Source organism: Ursus arctos, unplaced genomic scaffold (assembly GCF_023065955.2).
Source record: "Ursus arctos isolate Adak ecotype North America unplaced genomic scaffold, UrsArc2.0 scaffold_20, whole genome shotgun sequence".
NCBI lineage: Eukaryota > Metazoa > Chordata > Mammalia > Carnivora > Ursidae > Ursus > Ursus arctos.
The window spans coordinates 8,682,961-8,702,844 of NW_026622875.1; the positions used below are offsets into that span (position 1 = coordinate 8,682,961).

Here is a 19,884-nt window from a genome sequence, read left to right on the forward strand (position 1 = left end):
AAATTATAAGGAATGAAATAAAATGCTGGCACTATTACTAAAATTGACCAGGATATTTGGGGGATAGAGAAAAATTAATTAACCCTAACATGATTAGGGATACATATGTTGCTATTCTTAGTGAGTTGCCTTTTGTGAATATTGGAATTCAAAATAGGAAGACTAAATGAGAATGCTGGCAGTAAACCCTGTTGTTATTGTTGTTGTTGTTGTTTAAAGATAAAAAAAAACAGGGGTGCCTGGGTGGCACAGCGGTTAAGCGTCTGCCTTCAGCTCAGGGCGTGATCCCGGCGTTATGGGATCGAGCCCCACATCAGGCTCCTCTGCTATGAGCCTGCTTCTTCCTCTCCCACTCCCCCTGCTTGTGTTCCCTCTCTCGCTGGCTGTCTCTATCTCTGTCGAATAAATAAATAAAATCTAAAATAAATAAGTAAATAAAGCTAAAAAACAGGTTTATCAGATTTGCAGAGATCCTTTATTATAGAATTAGATCATTAGAGCAAGGAAGAGATTTAAATGTCAAAATCAAATTCCTCATTTTATGGATGAGGAAGCAAATTCAGAGAGGAAAAATTAATTTATTTAAAAACAGTATTATTGTTGTTATCATCGTCATCATTAGAGGTGCTGTGCAAGGCACCTGTGTCTGTTCTGGGAATCCAGCAGTGAACAAGACAGATGTGGTCTCTTGCACTGAATCACTCAGTTAATGGAGGAGCTAGAACCAGAAATGAGTCTGTGGATTTCTAATTTAAAGCACTTCCATGAATCAAGTACTGACTCTAGACCAGGCCCTAAGTGTTTCACCTACATTAAGTCATGTAATCTTCACTAATTTACAGTAGGGTGCAGCATGTCTTCCCACTCTTGACGTCTCCTGCCCTGTGAAGGGAGCTTCATTACAATCCTGGCTTTTCTCCCTGCCTTATTTACTCCGCCCAAGGGGAGATAAAGTGACAGTTTGGAAAGAGTAACAATGCCTGAGTAGCCCAGTCCCTTCCCTTCTCTTTTCTCAGGACAGAGGTGTCTGAAGGTACGTCTGTCCTTTGCTCTTCTAGGCCCAAAGACAAACAGGGCAGAAGGAGGCCTCTTCAGGTCTTGTGAGTGGGGAAACAAGTTTCATAGTGGGGTTTCACATTAGGAAGCCCACTTTCCCAAAGATACTAGCTTTCTCATCAATAATCTCTGTGTGTATGCATGCAAGAGAGAAGCATTTTATAAAAATAAAAGAGCGAATAAGCCAGTGTGTCCTATCATATTCGAATCATCCAAAACCAGCCAAGTTCTATCCAGTGTGCATGTCTATGCCCCACATTCTGACCCCACCTGCCACAGCACTGAGGAAATAGTATCTTAAAATAATCTCGACATACCCTTCTGGGATCATATGCCCAAGCAGCGGAGCAGCTTTGCATGGTAGCCTGGACCTGCTGCAGATGGCACAGAAAATTAACCCTCGTACCTTCTAAATAGATTTGGCCCAAGTTTCCAAATTTCTAAAACTGGTGGGCTTTTTAGGAGACAAAGTGGTGAAATGAAAAGACCTTGGGATTTATAGAATTAGAAGCCCCAGACTTGAGTCCACCCTGAGTAAGTCTAACTTCGAACTTTTGTTTTTCCTCTAGAGAACAACACAGATTGCCCTAATGAGCTCACACGGCTGTTTGCGACCCAAAGAGGAAAACGTATGTGCAAGTGCTCTGTAAATGGTAAAGAACTATAAAAATGTTAGTTGTTTTACAGGCTTAAAGATACAAGCTCTAGATAACAGTTCTCATGTTTACTATGCATTTTACGCTTGACCGTATGCAAAGACGTTTGTACGGCTAGGTGGTTGATATTGGCCCAGGTGGTTATTATTTAAAGACTAAGAACCACTCCACCAACTAAGGTCTTCCCTCTCCCAACCAACGTTACTTACTTAGTGTAATTAAAAAATAAAAACCTCTCTTCTATTGCTGTCTACATTTTTGCCATTCATCTTTGCCATTAGGCAATAGCTCTCTCAGTGACATTCCTGTAAATTCTGAGCAGGTTTATAAAATACTTTTCCACTAGGAAGAAGCAGCAGCCCTTGTGAGAAGTGGGGTCAAGTTAGGGAGGATGGTAGAAAGCCTGAAGGCAGGTAAAAGGCATAGAAGAATCTGGGCTGTCAGTTTCAACCGAAAGTTCTGATAAAGAAACTGAGGAGGGAGTGGGGAAGGTAGCCAGGAGCAAAGGAACATTGTTTCAAAGTGGCACCTTTTCCATAAATTGTTTTAAGGTTTGCTCCCCCTCTGATCAGTCTAACCTATCTCAACCCGAAAGTCAGAAAAGATGGATTCCAACCCTGTGTGACCTTGAGTATGGAACTTTGCCTCCCTGGGTCTCATTTTCCTTATCTGTCAATGAAAACTTTGGATCAATATTCTCTAAAGTCATTTCTACAAAAAATATTTTGTAATTCCAGCAAAGAGCCTGTGAATTTCCTCCTCTTTCAACATTTAAGTCTTGCCTTCCTCCAGGGGAAAAATTTATCTTAGAAATGAGCAAAGAAGTAGGTGTGTGTCTGTGTGTCTGTCTGTATGACTACGTATTAGCATGTGTGTGTAGCCACCAGTGGTAAATTAGAACATCATAGGCCAGAGAGAAGCATTTCATGAAAATTAGAACAGAAATTAGGCAATTGTACACTATCTTACTTGAACCATTTTGCTTATAAGCAAAGAAACTCACAAAGAAGTTGTTCCAATTTTCATTGTATTCAGACACATTCATGGTTCAGTTAAAAAAAACTGTTGAGCCTTACAAATCACATTTGAAAGACAAAGAATACATACTGGTATTTAAAGTAGGCTCCGGCCTGAAAGCATACAGTCTTCTTGACAATTGCTCTAAGTCACCAAGAGAATAAATGAATAAAACATCTACAATAGTTGTTAAATTCTCAAAATGATACATTTTTCTCCTGAGTGTGCAGAACAGATTCTCCATGTTTTTCTGTATGGTGATAATTCTGTTCACTGCATAAGTAGGATGAAGCAAAAAGAATAAGAGAAGGAGGTCAGCTCTATGACCTCAGGCATTAAAAACAGAACAATTTAGGGAGAGGCACTCATTGATTCAGTATTAATCATTCTGAGAATCTGGTGGAATCAAAGGCATTCCCGTGTCTTTCATGTATTTTAATAAGCTATTAATAACTTTGGCATCTATTAAATAAAATTCCACTCTCAGAACCAACAAAGAGCTAGGAATACTATTGCCATGTTTCTTGTGTATATAGATGACCTAACTACTCTTCTCTATTAAACATGACTACTGCTTCCAGAGCTGAAGACTATAAGCATGAGTACAGGGCCAGAGATGGGAGACCAGAGAAAATCAAGAAGTTTGGAGAGGAAGGACGGTATGCAGGAAAGACCACAGTCTTTGAATTGAGACTTAGGCTTAAATCCTAGTTCCACCAAATCTAGGATTTATTTGATTTTTCTCACCCTGTAAAACAGGGCTGATATCTGCCTTACAGTTGTGAAAAATCATGATATTGCATATGAAGTAGGTAACAGGCACTCAGTACGCAGTAGGTGTTATCATTATTCCTTTGTTAATAATGTCTCAGTGGGGCAAATAGCTCTTCTTCCTGATTTAAATTTGAAATCATGCTCCTTCCAGGTCTTAACTCCTATAAACTATGCTGTTTCAGGAAAGTTATGTAATATTCCTAAGATTCCCTGGGAAAATAATGATGGTTTTTGGAATACAATGTATCTCCTGACATAGAAAGAAAGAAAGAAAGAAAGAAAGAAAGAAAGAAAGAAAGAAAGAAAGAAAGAAAGAAAGAAAGAAAAAGAAGGGGGGAAAGGAAGAGGAACAAAAGGAGAGGGATTAAAGAAAAACAATAAGAAGTCAAAAGAAGAAAATGAGAAGAAACAAAAAGAAAAGGGAAAGAGGAGACCTAGGTCTTTGTACCGGCATTTAGCCACATACAAGAGTTACTTAAGGGGCGCCTTCGTGGCTCAGTTGGTTAAGCATCCGCCTCTTGATTTCAGCTCAGGTCATGATCTTAGGGCCATGGGATCCAGCCCTGCATCAAGCCCCACAATGGGTTCCAAGCTCAGCGGGGAGTCTGCTTGAGATTCTCTCTCCACTTCCCCCCTCTCTCTCTCTCTCTCTTTCTCTCCCCCCCCCCCAAGGCTTCTCTTGCTTGACTCACCCAACTGTAATGGTCCTTTGAGCTGAAATGCCTTTTTCTTAGACTTTTTCCAGACCGTCAAATTTCTACTCATCTTCAAGGCTCTCACTGAATCTCAGTGGAGGACCAACTATGTAAAGCATATACTATGTGCCCAATATCTTGCTAGGTGCTTTATGTGAGCTGCCTCATTAACAGTGGGGCGTAGTCCTGAAAGGGGGATATTATCAATCCTTTATACGAGGAGGCAATGAGGGACTAAGTCAATTAGCCAGAAAAAGAGTCAAGCCAGGAAAGGATCCCAGGACTGTAGGATCCAAAAGCCTTCGTTTTGTTCCTTTGCATCACAATGCATGTAACTCTGACCCTCTCCATCAGAATTGATGGGGGGGAGGGGCAGAGGAGAGAGAGAGAATCTTTTTTTTTTAAGATGTATTTATTTATTCATTCGAGAGAGCGAGAGAGCAAGCCTGCGCATGCCTGTGCATGCACGGGTGGGGGAGGGGCAGAGGGCGAGAGAATCCCAAGCAGACTCCCAGCTGCATGGGGAGACTGACAGGGGCTCTAGCCCATGCCCCTGAGTTCATAACCCTGCCACTTAACCAACTGAGCCACCCACATGCCCTTGGTTTGGGGGTTGTATTTTTTAAGGTTTTATTTTTTTAAGTAATCTCTACACCCAACATGGGACTTGAACTTCCAACCCTGAAATCAAGAGTCCTGTGCTTTACTGACTGAGCCAGCCAGGCACCCCTCACTCCATTTTGTTTTAATTTGTTACTTTTATTCTCTCTTCTGCCAACTCTATTCCATTTATTAAACATTTGTTAAGCATCATCTATGGTTAAAATACTGGATTATATTCAGGCTCTAAGGAGACTACAATTTTTTAAATTTTGTTTTGTTCTTAATTATTTCCTTGCTTTTTAAATTGTGGTAAAAAAACACATAACATAAAATTTACCATCTTAACCATTTTTAAGTGTACAGTTCAGTAATGTGAAATATATTCACATTTTATGCAGCTATAAATTATTCTGTTAATGTCTGTAATTCCTATAGTGCCTAGCACATGTTGCTGAATAATCAGGACTTTGCCACCCAATCCTAAAACTGCCAGTCCCCAAATCCCAATGCTCCTGAGTGCATCATGCCCGAAGGGATCCTAGGTGCCCTGTGGGCAAATATTGAGTTAATATTTCTTTTTTTTTTTTTAAAGATTTTATTTATTTATTCAACAGAGATAGAGACAGCCAGCGAGAGAGGGAACACAAGCGAGAGTGGGAGAGGAAGAAGCAGGCTCATAGCAGAGGAGCCTGATGTGGGGCTCGATCCCATAACGCCGGGATCACGCCCTGATCCAAAGGCAGACGCTTAACCGCTGTGCCACCCAGGCGCCCCTGAGTTAATATTTCTAAGCTTCTACCTAGGAGCTGTCATATATCCTAGAGCTTTAATTTTATTTACTCATTTTCAAAATAGGTCATAAACTCACATGGTTCAAAATTCAACAAGTATAAAAGAGTGTATAGTGAAAATGCTCCAATTCACTCCCCAGCCATCCAATTTCTCTCCCTGGAGGCAATCTTTATTATCTTTATTATTTTATGCATACACAAGTAAAACACACACTCATACACACATTCCCTCTGCCCTACCTTTTACACAAATTGTAGCAACCTGTTAATACTCTTTGGTACTTTGCTTTTTTCACTTACATACTGAAGGTCATTCCATTTAGTACATTCATATTTTACACTTTATGGATGTGCATAACTCACAAATGAGTTCCCTGCTGATCAACATTGAGTCATTTTAGGGGGCTAGTCTTTTTCTAGTAAAACACTACTGCAATGAATAGCCTCTACATGGAGCATTTTGCAAGTATGCAAGCATGTCTGTCTGATAAATTTGGGATTTATACTTGGGATTACTTGGTCAAGGGTGTGTACATTTGTGGTTTTAGGAGACATTGCTGGAGATTTTTCTATTATTACTTCCCCTCCCCACTCCCTAGCAGTTGAGAATTGTAGTGCAATGACAGGTGTTACTTACTGACAATGAAGTGTGAATTCAACATGTTAACAGTGTGGAGGCTGAAAAAAAAGAATCATTACCCACTGGCTTCTTTTGGTCAGGATTTCCAATTCATGATGGAATCTGCTTGACCAGGTTTGTCTTGTCTAGCCAAGCCTCCTCGAGGTCTCCTGGAGTCACTAGCCTAGGGTTATTTACCAGCCTTGGGTCACATGCTCAACTAGAATACAGGCTGGTGGCTCAGTATCAGCCCGAAGAGCCTGGGGCTGCCTCTTCAGTGGGGGCTGTGGACAGAACAGGATCCCTTTGGAAGGAGACTTTGCAGGCAAACACTGGGATTAGGATATCTATAGGGAGACTAGACTCTCAATTTTCCTAGGATGGCCCCAGGTTATGTCTGTTGTCTAGCATAATTACCAATTGTACTCCCTTTCCCACTCAAAAGTGTCCTAGTTTGGCCTATAACTTACTAACATTGCCTAAGGTAGGGCAGTGCTGTTCACACTGTATTGTAAGGAGCCCTTGGTATTGTAAGGGTGCCTGAGGAGAGACTCTCAGAGGGAAAGGGAGAGCCTAAGCAGGTGACATTTGCACCCCATTGCCACTGTCTGATGTGACTAAGAGGAGATTAGGCTTATAATAATGAACACATTTCTATCTAATAGGAGTTAGATGTTTCTCAAAACTTTTAAGTCAGATGGACTTGTCCCCTCTCTAATGACACATAAGTACTGTCAGGCATTTTCTCCACCAAAATAGATCACTGAAAATCTCTTGAGGCAGTAATCTCTTGACCTCAGTGATATAGCATGAATTTACCACTCGTTTGACAGTGCAGATGGGGCTAGGCCTTGAACTAATGGACCACTTGTGGCTTTTAACAAGAGCTTTCCCGAATGCACTTTTACTCCATGGGAGTCACAGCATGGAGTCTGGTCTAGGTGAGAGAATGGGCAAGAATGACATTCTGAGTTCAGTTCAAAGATGCTGCACTTTGATTTATTTCCAAAGCAGCATCCAAGCAGTGCAAAGGATAGACATGAGGTAAGGCAGACGCAGCTGCCCACTGCCTCCTTTATTCTTCACAGAGACACATAAATTTGGTGGTCTTGGCAGCTTGAAGAGAGTGAGATGTCTGGGAGGTCAGGGGAGCCCCGAAGTGCGGGCTCACTATCTTTCATACCTCCCGCCACATCAGCAACCAGAAACAATTTATGCTACCATATAAGGCCAAAATGTAGCTATCCAACGGGCTGCTTCCTTCAGGCTAATGTCCAGATTCCAGACCTTGAAATGGTTGCTGTGCCCAGCCCGGGGCAGTCTCTCCTTATCTACACCTGGGCGGCAGGGTGTAGGAGTTTTCCACTTATTTTGCAGGCCGGCTTGGCCTTGGTCTACCACAAACATATCTGAGCCTTTAAGTTCTCAAACAAACTCTTGGCCTTCTCCTGAATTAACACGGGCTAAAGGACATCTGTGTTGATTGTGATCCTTTAACCCCGTGGGCCATGCTTTCCATTTTGTTAATCACTTTGCCTCATCTCTCGCTGATGACTCTTGATTGCAAAAGCCCAGCTCTTCAATTGCTGCCTGATTCTCTTTGTCCTTCAGAACTGTTCCTCCTGTGAAACAGTTCATCCCTTACACACATGCAACTCTCATCGTTTTCTCCTCATTTAGAATGTTTATTCCCTCCACTTTTGTTTCCATCATAGCCATATGTGTCTTCTTACTAGCTCTTCCAACAGTCTCACGGCCTCTGTACTCTCTGGCCACACAGGAGCGGAGAGTGTTCATGAACTACCCCAAGTCTGTGCACAATCCCAGCAAACAGGGCCAGCGACTAAAAAGGGCCACCAACAACCGGCAATATCGTTAATCTGTGCCACACAGGACACATAAACATTTCCTCTGGAGCCCACTTTTATTCAACTCTATGGAAGTATACGGTTTTAAAGTTCTTAAAATAACTCATTTTCCTCATGCTCCCTGTTTCACTTCTTTTTGTCCTTTTCTCAACCTCTCAATCAAAGATGGTTTAAGATGGCTTGTAGAGTCCAAAGAAGCTGATGTGGCTTGAATGACAGGAAGAAAGTGGGTTGAGCAGCCAATAAAAACAGGGAGGCTGGAAAGTAAAAAGAGAAGAGAGGAGCAGATCACTACCAACTTGGATATTTTGGATGCCCATTAAGTTACAGTTTAATTTGTATCAGTTTGCAAAAACATATACAAGTCCAGCTCCTCTCTACTGGCCCCTCCCAACAAGGGAGGATGATTTTGCAGGAGAGGCTGTGCTAAGAGATTACACTTCCCACACACCAATATTATGTTTGGTTTTCTGACTTGCTTCGACTAATGAAACGTGAGTAGAAAGGGCATGTGACACTTTTAGCAGAAGCTTTAAAAACCATTGCATGGTTCTGCCATTGCTTTTGCCTCTGTTATAAAATGACCCGTGTGTCACAGGTGGGGATTGCTCCTTCAGTCCAAGTCCCAAAATAAAGATGACATGGATCAGAAGCTGATCTGTTACTAACATGAGTGAGAAAATAAATCAGAAAATAGCCTTAGTTGTTGTAAACCACTGAAGTAGAAGATTCATCTGTTATTGCAGCATAATGTAGCTTGACCTGACTGATAAAACCATTAATTCCAGAAAGCAGAGAGAAAGAGCAGCAGTAGGAATGTTTGGGGGGAGGTGGGGGGGAGTTGAAGGTTGTGCACAATGACACAGGAGACTTAGCAACCATTCGAACATCAGGAAGACCTCTGAGGGGAGCAATACTGGCTCTTACAAGAGGAGCCAGTGTCAGGGAAAACCTGCATGAGGATTCCTTCCGGAAATAGGAGGAGAGAAAAGGGACACAATTCAGAATGAATTAAAGAACAAAAGTACCTCATTCTTCGTTGTCTGTAGAGTAGAAATGAAATAGTATCTGAGGCTAGGACTAAGAGCAAAGCCAATACTTTTCCCTCCTCTGGGCCAAGTTTGACTCCTTGCAGTATGATCTTGGATGTAGTATGATTGAAAGCCCCAGATGGAATTCCTAAGGTACCCTACACACATCTCCATGAGGAAGATACTGTTTTAGAGAGCATACGGAAATTGTGGTCAGTTCAGGTCCTGCCACTGCCGGGGCCAATTCCTATGGTTAGTCAATCCAGGGAGGATGCAGGGGTCCCACCTAGGGAAACCAGGCCCTGGACTGGCCTAGAGATCAGAGGGAGGTGGTTTTAGGGTAATTTCCTACCTTTCTATATTCTTTGTCTTACCTGTGCTTTGGATTCAATTGATGTTGAAAGCCAGGATTATAATCTGCGCTCTGGAGCTGAGAGAAGTTATATTTAGAGGTAGGTTTTCCCCCCAGGATGAGAATGTTGTTTTCATTGTTCACACTGCTGCGGATATGGTTACCTGCGTCTGTACCAGGTACAGAGTACGTGGTCAGAGTCGCACGTACTGCCTAGGTCTCTGGGGTGCAGGAGGGCAGTGGCTCCTCTGATGTGTGGGCCTTGAGCATCAGCATCACCTGGAAACTTGTTAGAATGAAAATTCTTGGGCCTCATCCAAACCTCCTGAATTTAAAATCCTGGGAGTGGGGCCCAGCAATCTGTGCTTCAACAAGCCGTCCAGGGAATTCTGATACACACTTAAATTTGAGAACCACTGCATTGGGGGCATCTGTGAACAGCAAACACTCATCTCGTCCTCAAGCATGTCTTAGAGCCCCAGGCTAAGACAGGGTCAACTCCACACCCTCCTGCGAGCTTACTAAATGACGAGCCGCTCGTTGCCAGCAGCACCTCCCTATGTTCACAGCACATCTCAAAGCAGAGAAGACGATGAGGAGGGTCCCGGCCTTCCTGTGGGGCTATATCGAGCACCTCCGCCAGCACCTCGTAGGCCAATCCAGCTCAGGTCTAGGCCAGATTGGGAGCCAAGGACAAAGGAACCTTCACTGCTCTCATGTCTTCCCTTCACATAAGGGTCACATAAGACAAAAGAGGCTGCTGATGACATTAACCCTATGAGGTTGGTATTATCTCCATTTTACACACAGGAAGCCTGACAAGAGATTTAAAGAACTTGTCACCATCATAAAATTAGCAAGTGATGGCGTTGGGATTTAAATCCAGTCAGTCTAACTCCAGAGTCCACTGGGATTGTTTGCAACAGTCCCGGACGTGTACTTTGAGAGTCCTGCTCGGAAAAAATCAGTTTGATCGATTTGAAGCACATGTCCAAAGGGTTCTCTCATGTCAACTTGCTGTCACCAGTCATTTGCTTTCCAAACTGAGACAGCTAACCCGAACGTGAGTAGATGAAGGTATAATTCTAATTCCAAGATAGATGTATTGTTGTTTCTCTTAAAATATTTGCCTTTTAAACTTTTCTCCAAACGTAAGGGAAGGAGCTGCAATTGAACTCCAAGCTCTACACACGGCCGTCGGGGTATCCCATAGGCACCTCACTAGAACGCTTCATTCCAACCCATAGCCTGCCCCTCCCCTGGCCTCCCTCAGCTCAGCGAACACTCCACAGTGGTCAAGCCAAAATCTTAAGAGTCATTTCTTCTTCCTTCCTTCCCCCGTTCTCCTGTATCTATCTACTTGACCTCATCAGCAAGTCCTGGTAGTTCTACTTCCAAACTGTATTGCGAGTCTGTGCCCTTCTTCCCACCTCTACCGTACTGCCTAGGCCAAACCGTCATCCCCTCTCATGGACTACTGTGTTCGCCTCCCAGTCAGACTTCCTGTACTTACCATCTCACCTCCTCAAATCCATCCTGCACGGATATTCGGAATGACCTTTTTAGAGTACACCTGCTATCCTTCATTTGATTATTAAACTCGTGTGGTTGTTTTCTGTTATAAATGGTCACATTCACAGTTCCTATAGTTGTTCTTTTAAGTTTATTTCTGAATCCTAAGTAGAAAATAAACTACCCCAGGGAAAGCAAAAAATAAATATCAAAAAAATAAATAAATACAATACAATACAATACACTGGCTATGTCACTCCCCTGTTTAAGTCCTCAAGTGGTTCCTCATTACATTTAGAGTAAGATTCAAATTCCTTCCCAGGGCCCACAGAGGCGCCAGAGGATCCAGACGCTGCCTAGTCCCTGGCCTCACTTCCTCCACTCACCCTGGCTCACCTCTCCACACTCCCTCTGGCCTTCTCTCTGGTCTTCAGCAGACAGCTTGGCTCATTGCTGCCACAGGGTAGCCGTGCTATTCCCTCTACCCCCCGCTTCTTTCTTGGGATCTTGAATTGACTATCCAAGATATTATCTGTCAGTTCTCTGAACAAATGCATTTCCTAAGAAAAATTTTCTCTAACCACTTTTTTTTTAAAGATTTATTTATTTTACAGGGGGAGGGGCAGAGGGAGAGAGAATCTCAAGCAGTCTCCACACTGAGCATGGAGCCTGATGCAGGGCTCGATCTCATGACCCTGAGATCACAACCTGAGCCGAAACCTGGAGTTGTATGCTTAACACCCCTCAACGACCACTTTTTTAAAACTCGTATATGCCTACCACATCATAGTACCCATTTATTGCCTTCCTAGTGAGGGGATCAGAACATGCAGCCCCAAATATGCTACTTTGGCATACTGATTATTTTGAGCTGAAGACTATTGAAAAATAGCAGATACAGGAAGGGCTCTCTGCCCTTCCCCCTTTCTAAAAAAAGCAGGGCATAAATTGCCTATGAGAAAGATGTCCTGCTGGTACCAGGAAGAATAGAAAATTCTTATCATTGGAGATGAGGAGCTGATGCCAAGATGAGCCTGCACAAACAAATCTTATTAAAGTAATCCTTATTTTCCATTTGTTTCCCTCATATATTTCCTAGTCATTTCCCCACAATTTACCACCCCTAGAGCCCCAAACCTCTTCCTTTTGTAAAGTTACTTCTTCACAATTTGTCACCTTTTGTTAAAATGGCATAAAAGCCCCCATGTCTGTTTTCACCTCTTTCCTGTGAAGTCCTCTGTGCCAAGTAAAATTACGAACATCCAATAAAGTGTGTATGCTTTTATCCTGTTTAATCGTCATTTGTCAGCTGAATTTGCAAGTCCTAGCTACAGAGATAAGAGAGTTAGAGGAAAAGTTTTCCTTCCCTACAGTCGCACTTACCTATGAATATGTATATTGCATATCCTTTTATTTACTGTTTTGTTTAATGCCCTCTGCACTAAAATGTGAGCTCAGGGAAGGTAAGAGGAGTATTGGTCCTATTCATCACCATATCTACAGGCCTGGCGTATAGCTGGTGCTCAGTAAATATTTGTTGAACAATTGAATCTGCCCAGGGGCGCTGTAGTTTAAGCCCCAAGGAGAACGAGGTATCTGAGCGAGAAAATGTCAACAGAAGAAACTCACTAACCTCACTAACTGACCACCGTTGATAGAATTATTTGTTTCAGGTCCCACACACAGGCCAAGCTACCACCTTAACTGAGCATTTATTAAACACAACTGAAGGTAACAGATCCTCTAGTTTCAAGAGAAAGGAAGAGAAGTGTGAAGATTTGAAGAAAGGGAACGTGGACTGCCAGGAAAGGGCGTTGTGAATAGCACACAGCAAGAAGTCTAAATGTAGAGCAGATATCAAATCCTAAACGCCTGGTTTTAAAAAGCAGTCTTAGCACAGAATCCTGGGGAGAGAAAATGGGTAGGGGTGTGGGGTTCAGGGACAGAAAGCAAGAGAGACAGAGGCACAGAGAGAAACTGGGACAGGGAGTCATTAGATCGTAAGCCATATTCTGTTCAACAGTGGATTCAAACTAACTCTTCCCACCAAATAATATATATACATCTATTCACTGAGGAGAAGAGTAGTCAAAAGAGGATTTTATTATATACAAAGAGAAAGAAAACAAGTGTGAAGTGGAGGCCTTTGCCAAGTTGACAGTGGTAACAGCCTTCCCACAATAGTGGGTTTGCCCAATGACATCGCACGCGGCCTCTGATGGCCATGATGACCTCTTCGGGTTTCATGTGCTACATGACCTTTCCCATGAAAAGCCTGCTGTGGTGAGTCTCATGTGTTGCTACCGGAGTAGGAAATTTACAGTGTGTGCAGTGCGACGGTGATACTCTCCCCCCTGCAATCGGTAGTTTATCAGCCAGGAAGTACCAATAAAGGGTTAGCGTGGGGAAATGCCAAAGCAGAAAACCAAATGATTTTTTAAAACATAAACTTCTTAAAATGGAAGAGGTGTTAAACACAGACACACACACACACACACACACACACACACACACATATTCTTTTATATACCAAGGTGGCTTCATGAAATGGCTTGTAAATTTAGATTGTCTTAAATAATAATATGATTTGGGGCCTTTTCTACTTTAAGCTAATATGGGAAATGCTTTTGGGGAGATTCTTTCTAAAAATTGGTGTTTAGAAAAAGAATATCATGAGGGAAATTATAAATGTGAAGTAATACAAAAATAAATTTGATGGGAAGTCCTCCCCTCACAAAGTAGGCCTGTGATAGACAGGAAATGAGTTTGAAGAGATTTTTAATTGCATCATCTTTTTGTCTCTAATCCATTTGCACATCACTTGGTGTCACTGATGTCAGTTTATTATCATTGGGGTGACCAAGGCGCACTAGGGTCAAACAACCTTGGATTCCCATTCTGGCTCTGGCATGCCCTTGCTGGCTGAGTCACTTAACCTCTGAGCCAAGCTTTTGTCACCTATGAAATGGGGCCACAGGATTGTTGTAAAGATAAAATGAAATAATGTACATAAAACATCTGGTACAAAATAATGCAGTGCACGGACCTAGAAATTATTATGAATTAAATTAATTCAATAAATAGTTATCATGCACCTTTGGCATGGGAAGCATTGTTTTAGGTAATAGGGGTGGGCATCAGGGCTGCCTGTAGGATTGTACAGGTTGTGCACAAAGCAAATCTACAGGCCACCATTTGCATCATCATCCAAAGGAACAATGCACCCTGAAGACAGTAGGATACACCTGGGAGTCATTCTTTGTTGCCCTAACAGTGGAAAGTAAAATGGGAAAAGCTTACATTCTAACGAAAGGAATAATATTTATTATTATGACTTGACACTTTATGAAAACCGTATCCTTCCACATAAGTAGTGAACCAATAAGTACTATTCAAGCATTTTCCAAACGTTCAGTGCTATGCTAGGCAGAGTGGGCAATGTAGAAATAAAGGGTTTGCTTTGCCCTATTTCTATAATTAAGCACTTAAAATCCAGTTGGAGTCAAAATACACAAAATAGATGTTAAGTGCTAATCTGTACGATAGAGTTAAGTGCAGGGAGACCTCACTTTGCATGGCAGTGTGGGACCATAAAAATGACCTGCGTGAGCTGAAGCCATGCAAAGTAATCTTAATCATCAATAGGGAACATTATGATCATTCCAAGATCTTGAAAAACTTTTGCGAAAACATGAAAAACTCTCCTAAGGTCAGTTATCAATGTATTGGGAAATGAAAAAACATTGTAAAAACTGATATCCGGTGAACTAGAATCCAAAACATTAAAAACATTGAGAATGAAAGTATTTCACTTCCTTGTGAAAAGGCATCAAGAAGAGTTTCAACAGTACTTGCTTTCCTCTCATCATATAACTTTCTATATATCTTTCCGATGCCTTGGCAAAGCTGTCATATTCCTTCCTAAATCTGGATTAGCTCCCAACGCTTTATCCTTTGCATGTTCAGTGACATGAAATACCTCCAAGAGTTTCTTTAATGTGAAGTATTTTCCCGGAGTCACTTCCTCTGGGACATCGTCATCCTTTTCATCACGGCTTCTTCCCCACCGATGTCAGTAAGTTGGCTTTGCTGAGTGCTGGCTGCCCATCTGGAGGAGCTCACACTGAGCTGGCGACACTGCCATGGCCAGCAGTGTCTTCGAGAACTCCAGTTACATTGCATTCAGATTCTGCTTCCAGCGTATCTCTTTCATTTCTGTGCTGCACTCTCATCTCTGTTGGTCAAGTCACTCCTTTGATTAACTCTTTCTGTAAAATGTCACAGAGGGTTCTCACTGGGAGACAAGGAGACAACGGCAGGCTTTGCTATCTGTGGGTGAACTGAATATCAGATGCGAGGTGACCGTACAGACTTTCAAGGAAGTGATTGGTCGTGGATTGTGATTCCCATCTGTTATTTACATAGTGATTTGTGTGCTGAAGTGCTAGGAGCAAAGTTTGCACTTTATGCAAATACAGTAAAGATACTCTGCAGCACGGTAACTAAAATTTGACCTGTGTTATTGGGGCACTTGTGCTACTTAACTACAGTGTGGTAACCGAAACCCATGCATATCAGAGCCACGCAGAGGACTGCCTATCCTGCATTATCTCTGTTAGGTTTCAGCATAAATATCAATAGAAAATACTTCCTCATGATAGAAAGCTATCTCATCTATTATAAGTGAATTTTATTAAACATGGCAGGGTAATAAGAGTAACGCATCAAATGAAGTGTTAAACATTTATCTTCACGTAGCATAAATGAAGCTAATAAGCATCTACTACATCACGAGGATTAGTATACCTAGTACACAGTAGCGAGTCACTAGAGGCCAAAGTCCAATGGCTTCAGGTGTTTTCTGACACTTTAATCCATCTTTTTTCCCTTCTATTTTTGCCTTTTTCATTTTCTATTGAAATTAAGATAGTTAAATGTAATATATTTTATTACAGATGCAACACAGTGTTTAACTTTTATCAAAGTATTTCTATTTCCCTACTCCTTTTTTACCCTTCTATCTATCCTTCTGTGTCTGTATGCAGAGAAAGCATCCAGATATCGTTTTCAGCTCTTAATAATGATAATATCATTATGAACCGGTGGAAATGTGATGATGTTTTTTCATGTTCATATTTGTACCGTGTGCATTATTTGAATTTTCATGATGAGCATGGATGTACATGTTTAATGTTCACAAAAGCGATAGAGATCTTCCTCAAAATCAAAACAACGAAAAAATTTGGAAGCATTTTTAAAATAATTGAAAGAAACCCTTTTGATTTTTCCTAAATGGCCTAACTTTCTCAGAATTTCCTCGAGGAAAGTACAGTTTGGAGTTTTGAAGAGCAAACTTGTTCCCTGATCTTTTCCTCTACACTCAGCTTGACTCTTCTTTTCAAAAGGAACTGACATTGGCCAAGGGTCTCCCACAAAACAATCAAATGCTTATTCTCTAACCCCCACTTGGCACTCTGCTAAAATAGTTATTCCTCTACTATTGGAGATGTTATCAAATTCTATTTTTGTTGATGAAATTGGAAGCTTCATGAGAGCAGAGACCATGCCTTCATTCTTTATAAATATTTGTGGCTATTAAAAGTTTTTAAAAATTTTTGTTGAAACATAAAATTAATGCTTTGCTATGTAAAGAGTAAAGGGTCGGTTTAAGTCTGCCCGAAAATTCGTTCTGTTTTGTTTTGAGACTCAGAGCTTTCAAGTTCAAGACCACCAGCCTTTCTAGACTATATAGAGAGGTTGCAGGTTCTAGGAAAACACTCAGGTTTACATTCAAATATTAAGTAATCATCAGTAGTAAGTAAAAATTAAAAGCCTTCCAAGTAAGTCAAGTTTTATGTTTCTTTAAATTTTGCTTCAAATAACAACTTTCCTATAGTAAAATATATTATTATTTATTACATTGATATAGAATAACTTCCTGCTTCTAACAAGTATTTTTTTCTAAACTTGAGTTGACAAAGGGTCTATGTTCTTTTTTTCCTTGACTAACAGATCAATTTAAAAAGCAGAACAGAGCAGGGGCACCTGGGTAGCTCAGTCAGATAAACAGCTGGCTCTTGGTTTTGGCTCAGGTCATGTTCTCCGGGTCTTGAGATGGAGCCAGGTCTCCTGCCCTCACCTTCACCCCTCCACCCCCGCTCTCCATGCTCAGTGGGAGTCTGCTGGAGATTCTCTCCCTCTCTCTCTGCCCCTCCCCCTGCTCTTGTAACTGCGCAAACACGTGTGTGTGCACTCTCTCTAACAAAAATAAATAAAACTTAAAAAAAAAAAAAAAGCAAAACAAAGCAAACACCTAGTTACCCTGTACTTTCAACCCTGCTGTGGATATAATCAGGGTTTAGTATTTTGACCTGATTCTCTTCTTTACATTACTTTCTAGGAAAGTTCTCTCTATTCTCCTCAATTTCTGTTGATACAAGGAGTAGTTTCAAACCTCTCTTCTGCCCTCAACTATCACCTCCAAGGCCTCTCAAATTTTGTATTTCTAATTGCTTATAATATATAACTTACAATCCAGTAAGAGTTACTATCTTGATATATTCTCTCCTATCTTAATTATCAAGGCTGCTTCCCAAAGGGCCTCCAACTCTGAAACTTAGGAGATCCTCACAACAGTTTTCCTCTCCTGGTTGTTTTGACTTACATCAGTTCATTCTGTTTAGTGTCCATGATGCTAATTTTCCTCCCCTTACTTCCATTATTCCTGACTGAATCCTAATCCTCCCTCATACCTGGACTTGTACAACAGCTTTTACCCAGAGCTCCTGATCTCAACCCATCTGCACTCAGCAGACAGAATAGATTCTCAGCCACCATATTTGCCACTGTTCTTCTGCCCACTGAAATCTACAGCATTCCCCAATATTAACTGTGTTTCATCAGCTTCCATTCAAGAACTTCCATTACCTACCTCCTTTTCTTAAGAAATTATGCTGCTTTCTTATCAGAAATGGTCCCTAAAACCAATTATGCAGCTTCCCTATGGGAAACCTCATTTCACTTCAGACTCCTTACCAAAGGCTAGTGTCTGCCAATCTTTCTGAGCTTTTTTCCTATCATCCTTGCCACAGCTCACATGTCTTTCTGCTCCTTCCCACCCAAGGCCCACTGCACAAGCTTTCTTCTGTGTCTTGAAAGTTCTTAGCCCAGATCATTGCATGATGGCTTCTTCTCGTCATTTGGGACTCAGTGCAAATGCCTCAGTGCAAATACCTCCTCAGAGAGGTCTTCCCTGACTATCCTGTCTAATGTGCATTCACAGATGCTACTGTCACATCTTTTCGTTTTATTTTCTTCATAGTACTTTATATTATTTTCCACTTGTTTTTTATGGTGCCACTGGGAAAAAAAGAATTCACAAGAACCCAGATTGGCTCTCTTGTTCACTGCTCTATCTACAGGGCCTAGAATAGTGCCTGGCACACAGTTCCAGCCCACGAAATATTTGCTGAGTAAATTAGAGTGACATAATTTTTACTCCCTGATTAAGCCCTGATTCTCTACATTGTCTTACATGTCCATATGCAAATTCTTGGTTATATGTTCTTCATTCTATTCTCCTCTACCTAATTCCCTTTACTGTTATCTTTTATCAATTCGTATTAGTCACTTCCTTCAAAATCTAGCTTAAATGCAACTTGTAAAACCTTCTCGAATTCTTCCTACTATGAGCACTCTTTTACTTCTCCCCATAAGATTCACCCCATTGTTTTCATGATATTATCTTGTGCTTTAAAAAAAAAAAACCCAACAACTTTAACATATTGCTTTATAACTACATTTTTTTTTTCTTTCTGAGTCATCTAATTGTTTTCTTGTTGACAGAAGGTGTAGTTAAGTGACAAAAGCTTTGGACTGGGAGTCCTGGAGAACAATTCCAGACTGTGGAGAGGCCACTTCCCACATCTGCACATTATGGAAGAGTTAGTCTAGACCATAGGTTGCAAAATGCCAGCCCTCGGGTTGAATAAGGCCCACAGATGTGTTTCATTTGACCTTAGTGAAACTCAAATTAGTTAGCAATGTTTAAAGATTGGGAAATTTTTGGAAAGCCTGGAATTCTACCCTCTCTGGAAAAAAAAAAATCAATAGATCAGGCAACAAGAGACCTACATTTCTGCATGGTGGCAAATCCACTGAGAAGGGGCGTCTGGGTGGCTCAGTCGGTTAAGTGTCTGCCTTCGGCTCAGGTCGTGATCCCAGGGTCCTAGGATGGAGTTCTGCGTGGGGCTCCCTGCTCAGCAGGGAGTCTGCTTCTCTCTCTCCCTCTGCCTCTCCCCCCCATGCTCATGTGCTCTCTCTCTCAAATAAATAAAATCTTTTTTAAAAAATCCACTGAGAAGGAAAGCAATTGTCTTTTATTTTTAAGATTTATTTATATATTTGAGAGAGAGAGAGCATGCATGCATGTAAGTGGAGCAAGGGCAGAGGGAGAGACTCTTCAAGCAGACTCCCGGCTGAGTGCAGAGCCAGATGCAGGGCTCCATCCCACAACCCACGAGATCACCACCTGAGCTGAAACCAAGAGTCAGATGCTCAACTAACAGAGCCACCCAGGCACCCCAGCAACTTTAACATGGGGGTGGGGACCCTCTGATGTGACATGGTGCCCAAGCAGCCTGGACACTCACTTGTTCATGTTAATTCTCTGTTGGAGTTTGAATATATAACCCCAAGACTATATCATTTCTGGATCCCTTCTAACTCTACATATTTCTGACTCTGGATAAATATATCTTATCTCTCTACTCAGACTTAAATTCTGGAAGGGCAGCGTCTGGTGCTTTTCTTCTGCTTTTGCAGGTTGCGGTGCTAGGCATAAAGCAGATGCTTAAAAGTTGTTTGTTGAACATTAATTTAGTTATACACCAATACGTGGCAAAACCAGAT

General features: G+C 41.6%; 1 long non-coding RNA gene across 3 annotated transcripts in view; it reads left to right on the forward strand.

Moving 5' to 3' along the window:
* Positions 1 to 19,884, forward strand: part of LOC113254105 (uncharacterized) — a 35,561-nt gene that overhangs the window by 6,453 nt on the left and 9,224 nt on the right. The window contains exon 2 of one of the 3 annotated variants that reach the window (XR_003315657.4): positions 1,626 to 1,709. This is a non-coding gene — a long non-coding RNA (uncharacterized LOC113254105). Of the gene's footprint in view, positions 1 to 515; positions 1,710 to 19,884 lie in introns of those variants that run through there. The other 2 variants (XR_008960658.1, XR_003315656.4) reach the window with 2 other exon arrangements.